This window comes from Gorilla gorilla, chromosome 15 (assembly GCF_029281585.2).
Source record: "Gorilla gorilla gorilla isolate KB3781 chromosome 15, NHGRI_mGorGor1-v2.1_pri, whole genome shotgun sequence".
NCBI lineage: Eukaryota > Metazoa > Chordata > Mammalia > Primates > Hominidae > Gorilla > Gorilla gorilla.
Window position 1 is genome coordinate 40,473,290 of NC_073239.2, and position 21,884 is coordinate 40,495,173.

Consider the following 21,884-nt stretch of genomic DNA (forward strand, 5'->3'; position numbering starts at 1 on the left):
ACTCTTTTTGTCGAATCTGCAAGTGGATATTTGGATAACTTTGAAGATTTCGTTGGAAACGGGAATATCTTCATATAACATCTAGACAGAAGCATTCTCAGAAACTTCTTTGTGATGTGTTTTCTCTACTTACAGAGTTCAACTTTTCTGTTGATACAGATGTTTGGAAACACTCTTTTTGTAGAATCGGCAAGTGGATATTTGGATAACTGTGAAGAGTTCGTTGGAAACGGGAATATCTTCATATAAAATCTAGACAGAAGCATTCTCAAAAGCTTGTTTGTGATGAGTGTCCTCAACTAACGGAGCTCAACCATTCTTTTGATACAGCAGTTTGGAAACACTCTTTTGGTAGAATCTGCTAGTGGATATTTGGATAACTGCGAAAATTTCGTTGGAAACGGGAATATCTTCATATAAAATCTAGACGGAAGCATTCTCAGAAACTTCTTTGACATGAGTTTCCTCAACTAAAGGAGTTCAACATTTCTTTTCATACAGCAGTTTGGAAACCCTCTTTTAGAAGAATCTGCAAGTGGATATTTGGATAACAGTGAAGATTTCGTTGGAAACGGGAATATCTTCATATACAATCTAAACAGAAGCATTCTCAGAAACTTCATTGTGATGTGTGTCCTCCACTAACAGAGTTCAAACTTTCTTTTGACACTGTAGTTTGGAAACACTCTTTTTGTAGAATCTGCCAGTGGATATTTGGATAACTGTGAAGATTTCGTTGGAAATGGGAATATCTTCAAATAAAATCTAGACAGAAGCATTCTCAGAAACATCTTTTCGATGTGTGTCTTCAACTAACCGAGTTCCACCTTTCTTTTGACAGAGCAGTTTGGAAACACACTTTTTGTAGAATCTGTAAGTGGATATTTGGATACCTCTAACAATTTCATTGGAAACGGGAATATCTTCATATAAAATCTAGACAGAAGCATTCTCCGAAACTTCTTTGTGATGTGTGTCCTCAACTAACAGGGTTAAACCTTTCTTTTGATACAGAAGTTTGAAAACCCCCTTTTGGTAGAATCTGCAAGTGGATATTTGGATAACTGTGAAGATTTCGTTGGAAACGGGAATATCTTCATATAAAATCTAGACAGAAGCATTCTCAGAAGCTTCTTTGTGATGAGTGTCCTCAACTAACAGAGTTCAACCATTGTTTTGATACAGCAGTTTGGATACTCTCTTTTTGTAGAATCTGTAAGTGGATATTTGGATACCTCTAAAGATTTCGTTGGAAACGGGAATATCTTCATATAAAATCTAGACAAAAGCATTCTCAGAAACTTCCTTGTGGTGTGCGTCCTCGACTAACAGAGTTCAACCTTTCTTTAAATAGAGCAGTTTGGAAACTCTCTTTTTGTAGAATCTGTAAGTGGATATTTGGATAGCTCTAACGATTTCGTTGGAAACGGGAATATCTTCATCAAAAATCTACACAGAAGCACTGTCAGAAACTGCTTTGTGATATCTGCATTCAAGTCACAGAGCTGAGCATTCCCTTTCATAGCCCAGGTTTGAAACACTCTTTCTGTAGTATCTGGAAGTGGACATTTTGAGCGAATTCAGGCCTACGGTGAAAACAGAAATATCTTCCCATAAAAAAGAGACAGAAAGATTCTCAGAAACTTAATCGGGATGTGTGTACTCAGTTACCAGAGTTGAAACTTTCTGTTGATACAGTTGTTTGGAAACACTCTTTTTGTCGAATCTGCAAGTGGATATTTGGATAACTTTGAAGATTTCGTTGGAAACGGGAATATCTTCATATAACATCTAGACAGAAGCATTCTCAGAAACTTCTTTGTGATGTGTTTTCTCTACTTACAGAGTTCAACCTTTCTTTTGATACAGCAGTTTGGAAACACTCTTTTTGTAGAATCGGCAAGTGGATATTTGGATAACTGTGAAGAGTTCGTTGGAAACGGGAATATCTTCATATAAAATCTAGACAGAAGCATTCCAAAAGCTTGTTTGTGATGAGTGTCCTCAACTAACGGTGCTCAACCATTCTTTTGATACAGCAGTTTGGAAACACTCTTTTGGTAGAATCTGCAAGTGGATATTTGGATAACTATGAAAATTTCGTTGGAAACGGGAATATCTTCATATAAAATCTAGACGGAAGCATTCTCAGAAACTTCTTTGACATGAGTTTCCTCAACTAAAGGAGTTCAACCTTTCTTTTCATACAGCAGTTTGGAAACCCTCTTTTAGAAGAATCTGCAAGTGGATATTTGGATAACAGTGAAGATTTCATTGGAAACGGGAATATCTTTATATAAAATCTAAACAGAAGCATTCTCAGAAACTTCATTGTGATGTGTGTCCTCCACTAACAGAGTTCAAACTTTCTTTTGACACTGTAGTTTGGAAACACTCTTTTTGTAGAATCTGCAAGTGGATATTTCGATAACTGTGAAAATTTCGTTGGAAACGGGAATATCTTCATATAAAATCTAGACAAAAGCATTCTCAGAAACTTCTTTGTGGTGTGCGTCCTCAACTAACAGAGTTCAACCTTTCTTTAAAGAGAGCAGTTTGGAAACTCTCTTTTTGTAGAATCTGTAAGTGGATATTTGGATAGCTCTAACGATTTCGTTGGAAACGGGAATATCTTCATCTAAAATCTACACAGAAGCACTGTCAGAAACTGCTTTGTGATATCTGCATTCAAGTCACAGAGCTGAACATTCCCTTTCATAGCCCAGGTTTGAAACACTCTTTCTGTAGTATCTGGAAGTGGACATTTTGAGCGAATTCAGGCCTACGGTGAAAACAGAAATATCTTCCCATAAAAAAGAGACAGAAAGATTCTCAGAAACTTAATCGGGATGTGTGTACTCAGTTACCAGAGTTGAACCTTTCTGTTGATACAGTAGTTTGGAAACACTCTTCTTGTAGAATCTGCAAGTGGATATTTGGATAACTTTGAAGATTTCGTTGGAAACGGGAATATCTTCATATAAAATCTAGACAGAAGCATTCTCAGAAACTTCTTTGTGATATGTTTTCTCTACTTACAGAGTTCAACCTTTCTTTTGATACAGCAGTTTGGAAACACTCTTTTTGTAGAATCGGCAAGTGGATATTTGGATAACTGTGAAGAGTTCGTTAGAAACGGGAATATCTTCATATAAAATCTACACAGAAGCATTCTCAAAAGCTTGTTTGTGATGAGTGTCCTCAACTAACGGAGCTCAACCATTCTTTTGATACAGCAGTTTGGAAACACTCTTTTGGTAGAATCTGCAAGTGGATATTTGGATAACTGTGAAAATTTCGTTGGAAACGGGAATATCTTCATATAAAATCTAGACGGAAGCATTCTCAGAAACTTCTTTGACATGAGTTTCCTCAACCAAAGGAGTTCAACCTTTCTTTTCATACAGCAGTTTGGAAACCCTCTTTTAGAAGAATCTGCAAGTGGATATTTGGATAACAGTGAAGATTTCGTTGGAAACGGGAATATCTTCATATAAAATCTAAACAGAAGCATTCTCAGAAACTTCATTGTGATGTGTGTCCTCCACTAACAGAGTTCAAACTTTCTTTTGACACTGTAGTTTGGAAACACTCTTTTTGTAGAATCTGCAAGTGGATATTTGGATAACTGTGAAGATTTCGTTGGAAATGGGAATATCTTCAAATAAAATCTAGACAGAAGCATTCTCAGAAACATCTTTTCGATGTGTGTCTTCAAATAACCGATTTCCACCTTTCTTTTGACAGAGCAGTTTGGAAACACACTTTTTGTAGAATCTGTAAGTGGATATTTGGATACCTCTAACAATTTCATTGGAAACGGGAATATCTTCATATAAAATCTAGACGGAAGCATTCTCCGAAACTTCTTTGTGATGTGTGTCCTCAACTAACAGAGTTCAACCTTTCTTTTGATACAGAAGTTTGAAAACCCCCTTTTGGTAGAATCTGCAAGTGGATATTTGGATAACTGTGAAGATTTCGTTGGAAACGGGAATATCTTCATATAAAATCTAGACAGAAGCATTCTCAGAAGCTTCTTTGTGATGAGTGTCCTCAACTAACAGAGTTCAACCATAGTTTTGATACAGAAGTTTGGATACTCTCTTTTTGTAGAATCTGTAAGTGGATATTTGGATACCTCTAAAGATTTCGTTGGAAACGGGAATATCTTCATATAAAATCTAGACAAAAGCATTCTCAGAAACTTCCTTGTGGTGTGCGTCCTCGACTAACAGAGTTCAACCTTTCTTTAAATAGAGCAGTTTGGAAACTCTCTTTTTGTAGAATCTGTAAGTGGATATTTGGATAGCTCTAAGGATTTCGTTGGAAACGGGAATATCTTCATCAAAAATCTACACAGAAGCACTGTCAGAAACTGCTTTGTGATATCTGCATTCAAGTCACAGAGCTGAACATTCCCTTTCATAGCCCAGGTTTGAAACACTCTTTCTGTAGTATCTGGAAGTGGACATTTTGAGCGAATTCAGGCCTACGGTGAAAACAGAAATATCTTCCCATAAAAAAGAGACAGAAAGATTCTCAGAAACTTAATCGGGATGTGTGTACTCAGTTACCAGAGTTGAAACTTTCTGTTGATACAGTTGTTTGGAAACACTCTTTTTGTCGAATCTGCAAGTGGATATTTGGATAACTTTGAAGATTTCGTTGGAAACGGGAATATCTTCATATAACATCTAGACAGAAGCATTCTCAGAAACTTCTTTGTGATGTGTTTTCTCTACTTACAGAGTTCAACCTTTCTTTTGATACAGCAGTTTGGAAACACTCTTTTTGTAGAATCGGCAAGTGGATATTTGGATAACTGTGAAGAGTTCGTTGGAAACGGGAATATCTTCATATAAAATCTAGACAGAAGCATTCCAAAAGCTTGTTTGTGATGAGTGTCCTCAACTAACGGTGCTCAACCATTCTTTTGATACAGCAGTTTGGAAACACTCTTTTGGTAGAATCTGCAAGTGGATATTTGGATAACTATGAAAATTTCGTTGGAAACGGGAATATCTTCATATAAAATCTAGACGGAAGCATTCTCAGAAACTTCTTTGACATGAGTTTCCTCAACTAAAGGAGTTCAACCTTTCTTTTCATACAGCAGTTTGGAAACCCTCTTTTAGAAGAATCTGCAAGTGGATATTTGGATAACAGTGAAGATTTCATTGGAAACGGGAATATCTTTATATAAAATCTAAACAGAAGCATTCTCAGAAACTTCATTGTGATGTGTGTCCTCCACTAACAGAGTTCAAACTTTCTTTTGACACTGTAGTTTGGAAACACTCTTTTTGTAGAATCTGCAAGTGGATATTTCGATAACTGAAAATTTCGTTGGAAACGGGAATATCTTCATATAAAATCTAGACAAAAGCATTCTCAGAAACTTCTTTGTGGTGTGCGTCCTCAACTAACAGAGTTCAACCTTTCTTTAAATAGAGCAGTTTGGAAACTCTCTTTTTGTAGAATCTGTAAGTGGATATTTGGATACCTCTAACGATTTCGTTGGAAACGGGAATATCTTCATCTAAAATCTACACAGAAGCACTGTCAGAAACTGCTTTGTGATATCTGCATTCAAGTCACAGAGCTGAACATTCCCTTTCATAGCCCAGGTTTGAAACACTCTTTCTGTAGTATCTGGAAGTGGACATTTTGAGCGAATTCAGGCCTACGGTGAAAACAGAAATATCTTCCCATAAAAAAGAGACAGAAAGATTCTCAGAAACTTAATCGGGATGTGTGTACTCAGTTACCAGAGTTGAACCTTTCTGTTGATACAGTAGTTTGGAAACACTCTTCTTGTAGAATCTGCAAGTGGATATTTGGATAACTTTGAAGATTTCGTTGGAAACGGGAATATCTTCATATAAAATCTAGACAGAAGCATTCTCAGAAACTTCTTTGTGATATGTTTTCTCTACTTACAGAGTTCAACCTTTCTTTTGATACAGCAGTTTGGAAACACTCTTTTTGTAGAATCGGCAAGTGGATATTTGGATAACTGTGAAGAGTTCGTTAGAAACGGGAATATCTTCATATAAAATCTAGACAGAAGCATTCTCAAAAGCTTGTTTGTGATGAGTGTCCTCAACTAACGGAGCTCAACCATTCTTTTGATACAGCAGTTTGGAAACACTCTTTTGGTAGAATCTGCAAGTGGATATTTGGATAACTGTGAAAATTTCGTTGGAAACGGGAATATCTTCATATAAAATCTAGACGGAAGCATTCTCAGAAACTTCTTTGACATGAGTTTCCTCAACCAAAGGAGTTCAACCTTTCTTTTCATACAGCAGTTTGGAAACCCTCTTTTAGAAGAATCTGCAAGTGGATATTTGGATAACAGTGAAGATTTCGTTGGAAACGGGAATATCTTCATATAAAATCTAAACAGAAGCATTCTCAGAAACTTCATTGTGATGTGTGTCCTCCACTAACAGAGTTCAAACTTTCTTTTGACACTGTAGTTTGGAAACACTCTTTTTGTAGAATCTGCAAGTGGATATTTGGATAACTGTGAAGATTTCGTTGGAAATGGGAATATCTTCAAATAAAATCTAGACAGAAGCATTCTCAGAAACATCTTTTCGATGTGTGTCTTCAAATAACCGATTTCCACCTTTCTTTTGACAGAGCAGTTTGGAAACACACTTTTTGTAGAATCTGTAAGTGGATATTTGGATACCTCTAACAATTTCATTGGAAACGGGAATATCTTCATATAAAATCTAGACGGAAGCATTCTCCGAAACTTCTTTGTGATGTGTGTCCTCAACTAACAGAGTTCAACCTTTCTTTTGATACAGAAGTTTGAAAACCCCCTTTTGGTAGAATCTGCAAGTGGATATTTGGATAACTGTGAAGATTTCGTTGGAAACGGGAATATCTTCATATAAAATCTAGACAGAAGCATTCTCAGAAGCTTCTTTGTGATGAGTGTCCTCAACTAACAGAGTTCAACCATAGTTTTGATACAGAAGTTTGGATACTCTCTTTTTGTAGAATCTGTAAGTGGATATTTGGATACCTCTAAAGATTTCGTTGGAAACGGGAATATCTTCATATAAAATCTAGACAAAAGCATTCTCAGAAACTTCCTTGTGGTGTGCGTCCTCAACTAACAGAGTTCAACCTTTCTTTAAATAGAGCAGTTTGGAAACTCTCTTTTTGTAGAATCTGTAAGTGGATATTTGGATAGCTCTAAGGATTTCGTTGGAAACGGGAATATCTTCATCTAAAATCTACACAGAAGCACTGTCAGAAACTGCTTTGTGATATCTGCATTCAAGTCACAGAGCTGAACATTCCCTTTCATAGCCCAGGTTTGAAACACACTTTCTGTAGTATCTGGAAGTGGACATTTTGAGCGAATTCAGGCCTACGGTGAAAACAGAAATATCTTCCCATAAAAAAGAGACAGAAAGATTCTCAGAAACTTAATCGGGATGTGTGTACTCAGTTACCAGAGTTGAACCTTTCTGTTGATACAGCAGTTTGGAAACACTCTTTTTGTAGAATCGGCAAGTGGATATTTGGATAACTGTGAAGAGTTCGTTGGAAACGGGAATATCTTCATATAAAATCTAGACAGAAGCATTCCAAAAGCTTGTTTGTGATGAGTGTCCTCAACTAACGGTGCTCAACCATTCTTTTGATACAGCAGTTTGGAAACACTCTTTTGGTAGAATCTGCAAGTGGATATTTGGATAACTATGAAAATTTCGTTGGAAACGGGAATATCTTCATATAAAATCTAGACGGAAGCATTCTCAGAAACTTCTTTGACATGAGTTTCCTCAACTAAAGGAGTTCAACCTTTCTTTTCATACAGCAGTTTGGAAACCCTCTTTTAGAAGAATCTGCAAGTGGATATTTGGATAACAGTGAAGATTTCATTGGAAACGGGAATATCTTTATATAAAATCTAAACAGAAGCATTCTCAGAAACTTCATTGTGATGTGTGTCCTCCACTAACAGAGTTCAAACTTTCTTTTGACACTGTAGTTTGGAAACACTCTTTTTGTAGAATCTGCAAGTGGATATTTCGATAACTGTGAAAATTTCGTTGGAAACGGGAATATCTTCATATAAAATCTAGACAAAAGCATTCTCAGAAACTTCTTTGTGGTGTGCGTCCTCAACTAACAGAGTTCAACCTTTCTTTAAATAGAGCAGTTTGGAAACTCTCTTTTTGTAGAATCTGTAAGTGGATATTTGGATAGCTCTAACGATTTCGTTGGAAACGGGAATATCTTCATCTAAAATCTACACAGAAGCACTGTCAGAAACTGCTTTGTGATATCTGCATTCAAGTCACAGAGCTGAACATTCCCTTTCATAGCCCAGGTTTGAAACACTCTTTCTGTAGTATCTGGAAGTGGACATTTTGAGCGAATTCAGGCCTACGGTGAAAACAGAAATATCTTCCCATAAAAAAGAGACAGAAAGATTCTCAGAAACTTAATCGGGATGTGTGTACTCAGTTACCAGAGTTGAACCTTTCTGTTGATACAGTAGTTTGGAAACACTCTTCTTGTAGAATCTGCAAGTGGATATTTGGATAACTTTGAAGATTTCGTTGGAAACGGGAATATCTTCATATAAAATCTAGACAGAAGCATTCTCAGAAACTTCTTTGTGATATGTTTTCTCTACTTACAGAGTTCAACCTTTCTTTTGATACAGCAGTTTGGAAACACTCTTTTTGTAGAATCGGCAAGTGGATATTTGGATAACTGTGAAGAGTTCGTTAGAAACGGGAATATCTTCATATAAAATCTACACAGAAGCATTCTCAAAAGCTTGTTTGTGATGAGTGTCCTCAACTAACGGAGCTCAACCATTCTTTTGATACAGCAGTTTGGAAACACTCTTTTGGTAGAATCTGCAAGTGGATATTTGGATAACTGTGAAAATTTCGTTGGAAACGGGAATATCTTCATATAAAATCTAGACGGAAGCATTCTCAGAAACTTCTTTGACATGAGTTTCCTCAACCAAAGGAGTTCAACCTTTCTTTTCATACAGCAGTTTGGAAACCCTCTTTTAGAAGAATCTGCAAGTGGATATTTGGATAACAGTGAAGATTTCGTTGGAAACGGGAATATCTTCATATAAAATCTAAACAGAAGCATTCTCAGAAACTTCATTGTGATGTGTGTCCTCCACTAACAGAGTTCAAACTTTCTTTTGACACTGTAGTTTGGAAACACTCTTTTTGTAGAATCTGCAAGTGGATATTTGGATAACTGTGAAGATTTCGTTGGAAATGGGAATATCTTCAAATAAAATCTAGACAGAAGCATTCTCAGAAACATCTTTTCGATGTGTGTCTTCAAATAACCGATTTCCACCTTTCTTTTGACAGAGCAGTTTGGAAACACACTTTTTGTAGAATCTGTAAGTGGATATTTGGATACCTCTAACAATTTCATTGGAAACGGGAATATCTTCATATAAAATCTAGACGGAAGCATTCTCCGAAACTTCTTTGTGATGTGTGTCCTCAACTAACAGAGTTCAACCTTTCTTTTGATACAGAAGTTTGAAAACCCCCTTTTGGTAGAATCTGCAAGTGGATATTTGGATAACTGTGAAGATTTCGTTGGAAACGGGAATATCTTCATATAAAATCTAGACAGAAGCATTCTCAGAAGCTTCTTTGTGATGAGTGTCCTCAACTAACAGAGTTCAACCATAGTTTTGATACAGAAGTTTGGATACTCTCTTTTTGTAGAATCTGTAAGTGGATATTTGGATACCTCTAAAGATTTCGTTGGAAACGGGAATATCTTCATATAAAATCTAGACAAAAGCATTCTCAGAAACTTCCTTGTGGTGTGCGTCCTCAACTAACAGAGTTCAACCTTTCTTTAAATAGAGCAGTTTGGAAACTCTCTTTTTGTAGAATCTGTAAGTGGATATTTGGATAGCTCTAAGGATTTCGTTGGAAACGGGAATATCTTCATCTAAAATCTACACAGAAGCACTGTCAGAAACTGCTTTGTGAGATCTGCATTCAAGTCACAGAGCTGAACATTCCCTTTCATAGCCCAGGTTTGAAACACACTTTCTGTAGTATCTGGAAGTGGACATTTTGAGCGAATTCAGGCCTACGGTGAAAACAGAAATATCTTCCCATAAAAAAGAGACAGAAAGATTCTCAGAAACTTAATCGGGATGTGTGTACTCAGTTACCAGAGTTGAACCTTTCTGTTGATACAGCAGTTTGGAAACAGTCTTTTTGTAGAATCGGCAAGTGGATATTTGGATAACTGTGAAGAGTTCGTTGGAAACGGGAATATCTTCATATAAAATCTAGACAGAAGCATTCTCAAAAGCTTGTTTGTGATGAGTGTCCTCAACTAACGGAGCTCAACCATTCTTTTGATACAGCAGTTTGGAAACACTCTTTTGGTAGAATCTCCAAGTGGATATTTGGATAACTGCGAAAATTTCGTTGGAAACGGGAATATCTTCATATAAAATCTAGTCGGAAGCATTCTCAGAAACTTCTTTGACATGAGTTTCCTCAACTAAAGGAGTTCAACCTTTCTTTTCATACAGCAGTTTGGAAACCCTCTTTTAGAAGAATCTGCAAGTGGATATTTGGATAACAGTGAAGATTTCGTTGGAAACGGGATTATCTTCATATAAAATCTAAACAGAAGCATTCTCAGAAACTTCATTGTGATGTGTGTCCTCCACTAACAGAGTTCAAACTTTCTTTTGACACTGTAGTTTGGAAACACTCTTTTTGTAGAATCTGCCAGTGGATATTTCGATTACTGTGAAGATTTCATTGGAAATGGGAATATCTTCAAATAAAATCTAGACAGAAGCATTCTCAGAAACATCTTTTCGATGTGTGTCTTCAACTAACCGAGTTCCACCTTTCTTTTGACAGAGCAGTTTGGAAACACACTTTTTGTAGAATCTGTAAGTGGATATTTGGATACCTCTAACAATTTCATTGGAAACGGAAATATCTTCATATAAAATCTAGACAGAAGCATTCTCCGAAACTTCTTTGTGATGTGTGTCCTCAACTAACAGGGTTCAACCATTCTTTTGATACAGAAGTTTGAAAACCCCCTTTTGGTAGAATCTGCAAGTGGATATTTGGATAACTGTGAAGATTTCGTTGGAAACGGGAATATCTTCATATAAAATCTAGACAGAAGCATTCTCAGAAGCTTCTTTGTGATGAGTGTCCTCAACTAACAGAGTTCAACCATTGTTTTGATACAGCAGTTTGGATACTCTCTTTTTGTAGAATCTGTAAGTGGATATTTGGATACCTCTAAAGATTTCGTTGGAAACGGGAATATCTTCATATAAAATCTAGACAAAAGCATTCTCAGAAACTTCCTTGTGGTGTGCGTCCTCGACTAACAGAGTTCAACCTTTCTTTAAATAGAGCAGTTTGGAAACTCTCTTTTTGTAGAATCTGTAAGTGGATATTTGGATACCTCTAACGATTTCGTTGGAAACGGGAATATCTTCATCAAAAATCTACACAGAAGCACTGTCAGAAACTGCTTTGTGATATCTGCATTCAAGTCACAGAGCTGAACATTCCGTTTCATAGCCCAGGTTTGAAACACTCTTTCTGTAGTATCTGGAAGTGGACATTTTGAGCGAATTCAGGCCTACGGTGAAAACAGAAATATCTTCCCATAAAAAAGAGACAGAAAGATTCTCAGAAACTTAATCGGGATGTGTGTACTCAGTTACCAGAGTTGAAACTTTCTGTTGATACAGTTGTTTGGAAACACTCTTTTTGTCGAATCTGCAAGTGGATATTTGGATAACTTTGAAGATTTCGTTGGAAACGGGAATATCTTCATATAAAATCTAGACAGAAGCATTCTCAGAAACTTCTTTGTGATGTGTTTTCTCTACTTACAGAGTTCAACCTTTCTTTTGATACAGCAGTTTGGAAACACTCTTTTTGTAGAATCGGCAAGTGGATATTTGGATAACTGTGAAGAGTTCGTTGGAAACGGGAATATCTTCATATAAAATCTAGACAGAAGCATTCCAAAAGCTTGTTTGTGATGAGTGTCCTCAACTAACGGTGCTCAACCATTCTTTTGATACAGCAGTTTGGAAACACTCTTTTGGTAGAATCTGCAAGTGGATATTTGGATAACTATGAAAATTTCGTTGGAAACGGGAATATCTTCATATAAAATCTAGACGGAAGCATTCTCAGAAACTTCTTTGACATGAGTTTCCTCAACTAAAGGAGTTCAACCTTTCTTTTCATACAGCAGTTTGGAAACCCTCTTTTAGAAGAATCTGCAAGTGGATATTTGGATAACAGTGAAGATTTCATTGGAAACGGGAATATCTTTATATAAAATCTAAACAGAAGCATTCTCAGAAACTTCATTGTGATGTGTGTCCTCCACTAACAGAGTTCAAACTTTCTTTTGACACTGTAGTTTGGAAACACTCTTTTTGTAGAAACTGCAAGTGGATATTTCGATAACTGTGAAAATTTCGTTGGAAACGGGAATATCTTCATATAAAATCTAGACAAAAGCATTCTCAGAAACTTCTTTGTGGTGTGCGTCCTCAACTAACAGAGTTCAACCTTTCTTTAAATAGAGCAGTTTGGAAACTCTCTTTTTGTAGAATCTGTAAGTGGATATTTGGATAGCTCTAACGATTTCGTTGGAAACGGGAATATCTTCATCTAAAATCTACACAGAAGCACTGTCAGAAACTGCTTTGTGATATCTGCATTCAAGTCACAGAGCTGAACATTCCCTTTCATAGCCCAGGTTTGAAACACTCTTTCTGTAGTATCTGGAAGTGGACATTTTGAGCGAATTCAGGCCTACGGTGAAAACAGAAATATCTTCCCATAAAAAAGAGACAGAAAGATTCTCAGAAACTTAATCGGGATGTGTGTACTCAGTTACCAGAGTTGAACCTTTCTGTTGATACAGTAGTTTGGAAACACTCTTCTTGTAGAATCTGCAAGTGGATATTTGGATAACTTTGAAGATTTCGTTGGAAACGGGAATATCTTCATATAAAATCTAGACAGAAGCATTCTCAGAAACTTCTTTGTGATATGTTTTCTCTACTTACAGAGTTCAACCTTTCTTTTGATACAGCAGTTTGGAAACACTCTTTTTGTAGAATCGGCAAGTGGATATTTGGATAACTGTGAAGAGTTCGTTAGAAACGGGAATATCTTCATATAAAATCTAGACAGAAGCATTCTCAAAAGCTTGTTTGTGATGAGTGTCCTCAACTAACGGAGCTCAACCATTCTTTTGATACAGCAGTTTGGAAACACTCTTTTGGTAGAATCTGCAAGTGGATATTTGGATAACTGTGAAAATTTCGTTGGAAACGGGAATATCTTCATATAAAATCTAGACGGAAGCATTCTCAGAAACTTCTTTGACATGAGTTTCCTCAACCAAAGGAGTTCAACCTTTCTTTTCATACAGCAGTTTGGAAACCCTCTTTTAGAAGAATCTGCAAGTGGATATTTGGATAACAGTGAAGATTTCGTTGGAAACGGGAATATCTTCATATAAAATCTAAACAGAAGCATTCTCAGAAACTTCATTGTGATGTGTGTCCTCCACTAACAGAGTTCAAACTTTCTTTTGACACTGTAGTTTGGAAACACTCTTTTTGTAGAATCTGCAAGTGGATATTTCGATAACTGTGAAGATTTCGTTGGAAATGGGAATATCTTCAAATAAAATCTAGACAGAAGCATTCTCAGAAACATCTTTTCGATGTGTGTCTTCAAATAACCGATTTCCACCTTTCTTTTGACAGAGCAGTTTGGAAACACACTTTTTGTAGAATCTGTAAGTGGATATTTGGATACCTCTAACAATTTCATTGGAAACGGGAATATCTTCATATAAAATCTAGACGGAAGCATTCTCCGAAACTTCTTTGTGATGTGTGTCCTCAACTAACAGAGTTCAACCTTTCTTTTGATACAGAAGTTTGAAAACCCCCTTTTGGTAGAATCTGCAAGTGGATATTTGGATAACTGTGAAGATTTCGTTGGAAACGGGAATATCTTCATATAAAATCTAGACAGAAGCATTCTCAGAAGCTTCTTTGTGATGAGTGTCCTCAACTAACAGAGTTCAACCATAGTTTTGATACAGAAGTTTGGATACTCTCTTTTTGTAGAATCTGTAAGTGGATATTTGGATACCTCTAAAGATTTCGTTGGAAACGGGAATATCTTCATATAAAATCTAGACAAAAGCATTCTCAGAAACTTCCTTGTGGTGTGCGTCCTCAACTAACAGAGTTCAACCTTTCTTTAAATAGAGCAGTTTGGAAACTCTCTTTTTGTAGAATCTGTAAGTGGATATTTGGATAGCTCTAAGGATTTCGTTGGAAACGGGAATATCTTCATCTAAAATCTACACAGAAGCACTGTCAGAAACTGCTTTGTGATATCTGCATTCAAGTCACAGAGCTGAACATTCCCTTTCATAGCCCAGGTTTGAAACACACTTTCTGTAGTATCTGGAAGTGGACATTTTGAGCGAATTCAGGCCTACGGTGAAAACAGAAATATCTTCCCATAAAAAAGAGACAGAAAGATTCTCAGAAACTTAATCGGGATGTGTGTACTCAGTTACCAGAGTTGAACCTTTCTGTTGATACAGCAGTTTGGAAACACTCTTTTTGTAGAATCGGCAAGTGGATATTTGGATAACTGTGAAGAGTTCGTTGGAAACGGGAATATCTTCATATAAAATCTAGACAGAAGCATTCTCAAAAGCTTGTTTGTGATGAGTGTCCTCAACTAACGGAGCTCAACCATTCTTTTGATACAGCAGTTTGGAAACACTCTTTTGGTAGAATCTCCAAGTGGATATTTGGATAACTGCGAAAATTTCGTTGGAAACGGGAATATCTTCATATAAAATCTAGTCGGAAGCATTCTCAGAAACTTCTTTGACATGAGTTTCCTCAACTAAAGGAGTTCAACCTTTCTTTTCATACAGCAGTTTGGAAACCCTCTTTTAGAAGAATCTGCAAGTGGATATTTGGATAACAGTGAAGATTTCGTTGGAAACGGGATTATCTTCATATAAAATCTAAACAGAAGCATTCTCAGAAACTTCATTGTGATGTGTGTCCTCCACTAACAGAGTTCAAACTTTCTTTTGACACTGTAGTTTGGAAACACTCTTTTTGTAGAATCTGCCAGTGGATATTTCGATTACTGTGAAGATTTCGTTGGAAATGGGAATATCTTCAAATAAAATCTAGACAGAAGCATTCTCAGAAACATCTTTTCGATGTGTGTCTTCAACTAACCGAGTTCCACCTTTCTTTTGACAGAGCAGTTTGGAAACACACTTTTTGTATAATCTGTAAGTGGATATTTGGATACCTCTAACAATTTCATTGGAAACGGGAATATCTTCATATAAAATCTAGACAGAAGCATTCTCCGAAACTTCTTTGTGATGTGTGTCCTCAACTAACAGGGTTCAACCATTCTTTTGATACAGAAGTTTGAAAACCCCCTTTTGGTAGAATCTGCAAGTGGATATTTGGATAACTGTGAAGATTTCGTTGGAAACGGGAATATCTTCATATAAAATCTAGACAGAAGCATTCTCAGAAGCTTCTTTGTGATGAGTGTCCTCAACTAACAGAGTTCAACCATTGTTTTGATACAGCAGTTTGGATACTCTCTTTTTGTAGAATCTGTAAGTGGATATTTGGATACCTCTAAAGATTTCGTTGGAAACGGGAATATCTTCATATAAAATCTAGACAAAAGCATTCTCAGAAACTTCCTTGTGGTGTGCGTCCTCGACTAACAGAGTTCAACCTTTCTTTAAATAGAGCAGTTTGGAAACTCTCTTTTTGTAGAATCTGTAAGTGGATATTTGGATACCTCTAACGATTTCGTTGGAAACGGGAATATCTTCATCAAAAATCTACACAGAAGCACTGTCAGAAACTGCTTTGTGATATCTGCATTCAAGTCACAGAGCTGAACATTCCGTTTCATAGCCCAGGTTTGAAACACTCTTTCTGTAGTATCTGGAAGTGGACATTTTGAGCGAATTCAGGCCTACGGTGAAAACAGAAATATCTTCCCATAAAAAAGAGACAGAAAGATTCTCAGAAACTTAATCGGGATGTGTGTACTCAGTTACCAGAGTTGAAACTTTCTGTTGATACAGTTGTTTGGAAACACTCTTTTTGTCGAATCTGCAAGTGGATATTTGGATAACTTTGAAGATTTCGTTGGAAACGGGAATATCTTCATATAAAATCTAGACAGAAGCATTCTCAGAAACTTCTTTGTGATGTGTTTTCTCTACTTACAGAGTTCAACCTTTCTTTTGATACAGCAGTTTGGAAACACTCTTTTTGTAGAATCGGCAAGTGGATATTTGGATAACTGTGAAGAGTTCGTTGGAAACGGGAATATCTTCATATAAAATCTAGACAGAAGCATTCCAAAAGCTTGTTTGTGATGAGTGTCCTCAACTAACGGTGCTCAACCATTCTTTTGATACAGCAGTTTGGAAACACTCTTTTGGTAGAATCTGCAAGTGGATATTTGGATAACTATGAAAATTTCGTTGGAAACGGGAATATCTTCATATAAAATCTAGACGGAAGCATTCTCAGAAACTTCTTTGACATGAGTTTCCTCAACTAAAGGAGTTCAACCTTTCTTTTCATACAGCAGTTTGGAAACCCTCTTTTAGAAGAATCTGCAAGTGGATATTTGGATAACAGTGAAGATTTCATTGGAAACGGGAATATCTTTATATAAAATCTAAACAGAAGCATTCTCAGAAACTTCATTGTGATGTGTGTCCTCCACTAACAGAGTTCAAACTTTCTTTTGACACTGTAGTTTGGAAACACTCTTTTTGTAGAATCTGCAAGTGGATATTTCGATAACTGTGAAAATTTCGTTGGAAACGGGAATATCTTCATATAAAATCTAGACAAAAGCATTCTCAGAAACTTCTTTGTGGTGTGCGTCCTCAACTAACAGAGTTCAACCTTTCTTTAAATAGAGCAGTTTGGAAACTCTCTTTTTGTAGAATCTGTAAGTGGATATTTGGATAGCTCTAACGATTTCGTTGGAAACGGGAATATCTTCATCTAAAATCTACACAGAAGCACTGTCAGAAACTGCTTTGTGATATCTGCATTCAAGTCACAGAGCTGAACATTCCCTTTCATAGCCCAGGTTTGAAACACTCTTTCTGTAGTATCTGGAAGTGGACATTTTGAGCGAATTCAGGCCTACGGTGAAAACAGAAATATCTTCCCATAAAAAAGAGACAGAAAGATTCTCAGAAACTTAATCGGGATGTGTGTACTCAGTTACCAGAGTTGAACCTTTCTGTTGATACAGTAGTTTGGAAACACTCTTTTTGTAGGATCTGCAAGTGGATATTTGGATAACTTTGAAGATTTCGTTGGAATCGGGAATATCTTCATATAAAATCTAGACAGAAGCATTCTCAGAAACTTCTTTGTGATATGTTTTCTCTACTTACAGAGTTCAACCTTTCTTTTGATACAGCAGTTTGGAAACACTCTTTTTGTAGAATCGGCAAGTGGATATTTGGATAACTGTGAAGAGTTCGTTAGAAACGGGAATATCTTCATATAAAATCTAGACAGAAGCATTCTCAAAAGCTTGTTTGTGATGAGTGTCCTCAACTAACGGAGCTCAACCATTCTTTTGATACAGCAGTTTGGAAACACTCTTTTGGTAGAATCTGCAAGTGGATATTTGGATAACTGTGAAAATTTCGTTGGAAACGGGAATATCTTCATATAAAATCTAGACGGAAGCATTCTCAGAAACTTCTTTGACATGAGTTTCCTCAACCAAAGGAGTTCAACCTTTCTTTTCATACAGCAGTTTGGAAACCCTCTTTTAGAAGAATCTGCATGTGGATATTTGGATAACAGTGAAGATTTCGTTGGAAACGGGAATATCTTCATATACAATCTAAACAGAAGCATTCTCAGAAACTTCATTGTGATGTGTGTCCTCCACTAACAGAGTTCAAACTTTCTTTTGACACTGTAGTTTGGAAACACTCTTTTTGTAGAATCTGCAAGTGGATATTTCGATAACTGTGAAGATTTCGTTGGAAATGGGAATATCTTCAAATAAAATCTAGACAGAAGCATTCTCAGAAACATCTTTTCGATGTGTGTCTTCAACTAACCGAGTTCCACCTTTCTTTTGACAGAGCAGTTTGGAAACACACTTTTTGTAGAATCTGTAAGTGGATATTTGGATACCTCTAACAATTTCATTGGAAACGGGAATATCTTCATATAAAATCTAGACGGAAGCATTCTCCGAAACTTCTTTGTGATGTGTGTCCTCAACTAACAGAGTTCAACCTTTCTTTTGATACAGAAGTTTGAAAACCCCCTTTTGGTAGAATCTGCAAGTGGATATTTGGATAACTGTGAAGATTTCGTTGGAAACGGGAATATCTTCATATAAAATCTAGACAGAAGCATTCTCAGAAGCTTCTTTGTGATGAGTGTCCTCAACTAACAGAGTTCAACCATAGTTTTGATACAGAAGTTTGGATACTCTCTTTTTGTAGAATCTGTAAGTGGATATTTGGATACCTCTAAAGATTTCGTTGGAAACGGGAATATCTTCATATAAAATCTAGACAAAAGCATTCTCAGAAACTTCCTTGTGGTGTGCGTCCTCAACTAACAGAGTTCAACCTTTCTTTAAATAGAGCAGTTTGGAAACTCTCTTTTTGTAGAATCTGTAAGTGGATATTTGGATAGCTCTAAGGATTTCGTTGGAAACGGGAATATCTTCATCTAAAATCTACACAGAAGCACTGTCAGAAACTGCTTTGTGATATCTGCATTCAAGTCACAGAGCTGAACATTCCCTTTCATAGCCCAGGTTTGAAACACACTTTCTGTAGTATCTGGAAGTGGACATTTTGAGCGAATTCAGGCCTACGGTGAAAACAGAAATATCTTCCCATAAAAAAGAGACAGAAAGATTCTCAGAAACTTAATCGGGATGTGTGTACTCAGTTACCAGAGTTGAACCTTTCTGTTGATACAGCAGTTTGGAAACACTCTTTTTGTAGAATCGGCAAGTGGATATTTGGATAACTGTGAAGAGTTCGTTGGAAACGGGAATATCTTCATATAAAATCTAGACAGAAGCATTCTCAAAAGCTTGTTTGTGATGAGTGTCCTCAACTAACGGAGCTCAACCATTCTTTTGATACAGCAGTTTGGAAACACTCTTTTGGTAGAATCTCCAAGTGGATATTTGGATAACTGCGAAAATTTCGTTGGAAACGGGAATATCTTCATATAAAATCTAGACGGAAGCATTCTCAGAAACTTCTTTGACATGAGTTTCCTCAACTAAAGGAGTTCAACCTTTCTTTTCATACAGCAGTTTGGAAACCCTCTTTTAGAAGAATCTGCAAGTGGATATTTGGATAACAGTGAAGATTTCGTTGGAAACGGGAATATCTTCATATAAAATCTAAACAGAAGCATTCTCAGAAACTTCATTGTGATGTGTGTCCTCCACTAACAGAGTTCAAACTTTCTTTTGACACTGTAGTTTGGAAACACTCTTTTTGTAGAATCTGCCAGTGGATATTTCGATTACTGTGAAGATTTCGTTGGAAATGGGAATATCTTCAAATAAAATCTAGACAGAAGCATTCTCAGAAACATCTTTTCAATGTGTGTCTTCAACTAACCGAGTTCCACCTTTCTTTTGACAGAGCAGTTTGGAAACACACTTTTTGTAGAATCTGTAAGTGGATATTTGGATACCTCTAACAATTTCATTGGAAACGGGAATATCTTCATATAAAATCTAGACAGAAGCATTCTCCGAAACTTCTTTGTGATGTGTGTCCTCAACTAACAGGGTTCAACCTTTCTTTTGATACAGAAGTTTGAAAACCCCCTTTTGGTAGAATCTGCAAGTGGATATTTGGATATCTGTGAAGATTTCGTTGGAAACGGGAATATCTTCATATAAAATCTAGACAGAAGCATTCTCAGAAGCTTCTTTGTGATGAGTGTCCTCAACTAACAGAGTTCAACCATTGTTTTGATACAGCAGTTTGGATACTCTCTTTTTGTAGAATCTGTAAGTGGATATTTGGATACCTCTAAAGATTTCGTTGGAAACGGGAATATCTTCATATAAAATCTAGACAAAAGCATTCTCAGAAACTTCCTTGTGGTGTGCGTCCTCGACTAACAGAGTTCAACCTTTCTTTAAATAGAGCAGTTTGGAAACTCTCTTTTTGTAGAATCTGTAAGTGGATATTTGGATAGCTCTAAGGATTTCGTTGGAAACGGGAATATCTTCATCAAAAATCTACACAGAAGCACTGTCAGAAACTGCTTTGTGATATCTGCATTCAAGTCACAGAGCTGAACATTCCCTTTCATAGCCCAGGTTTGAAACACTCTTTCTGTAGTATCTGGAAGTGGACATTTTGAGCGAATTCAGGCCTACGGTGAAAACAGAAATATCTTCCCATAAAAAAGAGACAGAAAGATTCTCAGAAACTTAATCGGGATGTGTGTACTCAGTTACCAGAGTTGAAACTTTCTGTTGATACAGTTGTTTGGAAACACTCTTTTTGTCGAATCTGCAAGTGGATATTTGGATAACTTTGAAGATTTCGTTGGAAACGGGAATATCTTCATATAAAATCTAGACAGAAGCATTCTCAGAAACTTCTTTGTGATGTGTTTTCTCTACTTACAGAGTTCAACCTTTCTTTTGATACAGCAGTTTGGAAACACTCTTTTTGTAGAATCGGCAAGTGGATATTTGGATAACTGTGAAGAGTTCGTTGGAAACGGGAATATCTTCATATAAAATCTAGACAGAAGCATTCCAAAAGCTTGTTTGTGATGAGTGTCCTCAACTAACGGTGCTCAACCATTCTTTTGATACAGCAGTTTGGAAACACTCTTTTGGTAGAATCTGCAAGTGGATATTTGGATAACTATGAAAATTTCGTTGGAAACGGGAATATCTTCATATAAAATCTAGACGGAAGCATTCTCAGAAACTTCTTTGACATGAGTTTCCTCAACTAAAGGAGTTCAACCTTTCTTTTCATACAGCAGTTTGGAAACCCTCTTTTAGAAGAATCTGCAAGTGGATATTTGGATAACAGTGAAGATTTCATTGGAAACGGGAATATCTTTATATAAAATCTAAACAGAAGCATTCTCAGAAACTTCATTGTGATGTGTGTCCTCCACTAACAGAGTTCAAACTTTCTTTTGACACTGTAGTTTGGAAACACTCTTTTTGTAGAATCTGCAAGTGGATATTTCGATAACTGTGAAAATTTCGTTGGAAACGGGAATATCTTCATATAAAATCTAGACAAAAGCATTCTCAGAAACTTCTTTGTGGTGTGCGTCCTCAACTAACAGAGTTCAACCTTTCTTTAAATAGAGCAGTTTGGAAACTCTCTTTTTGTAGAATCTGTAAGTGGATATTTGGATAGCTCTAACGATTTCGTTGGAAACGGGAATATCTTCATCTAAAATCTACACAGAAGCACTGTCAGAAACTGCTTTGTGATATCTGCATTCAAGTCACAGAGCTGAACATTCCCTTTCATAGCCCAGGTTTGAAACACTCTTTCTGTAGTATCTGGAAGTGGACATTTTGAGCGAATTCAGGCCTACGGTGAAAACAGAAATATCTTCCCATAAAAAAGAGACAGAAAGATTCTCAGAAACTTAATCGGGATGTGTGTACTCAGTTACCAGAGTTGAACCTTTCTGTTGATACAGTAGTTTGGAAACACTC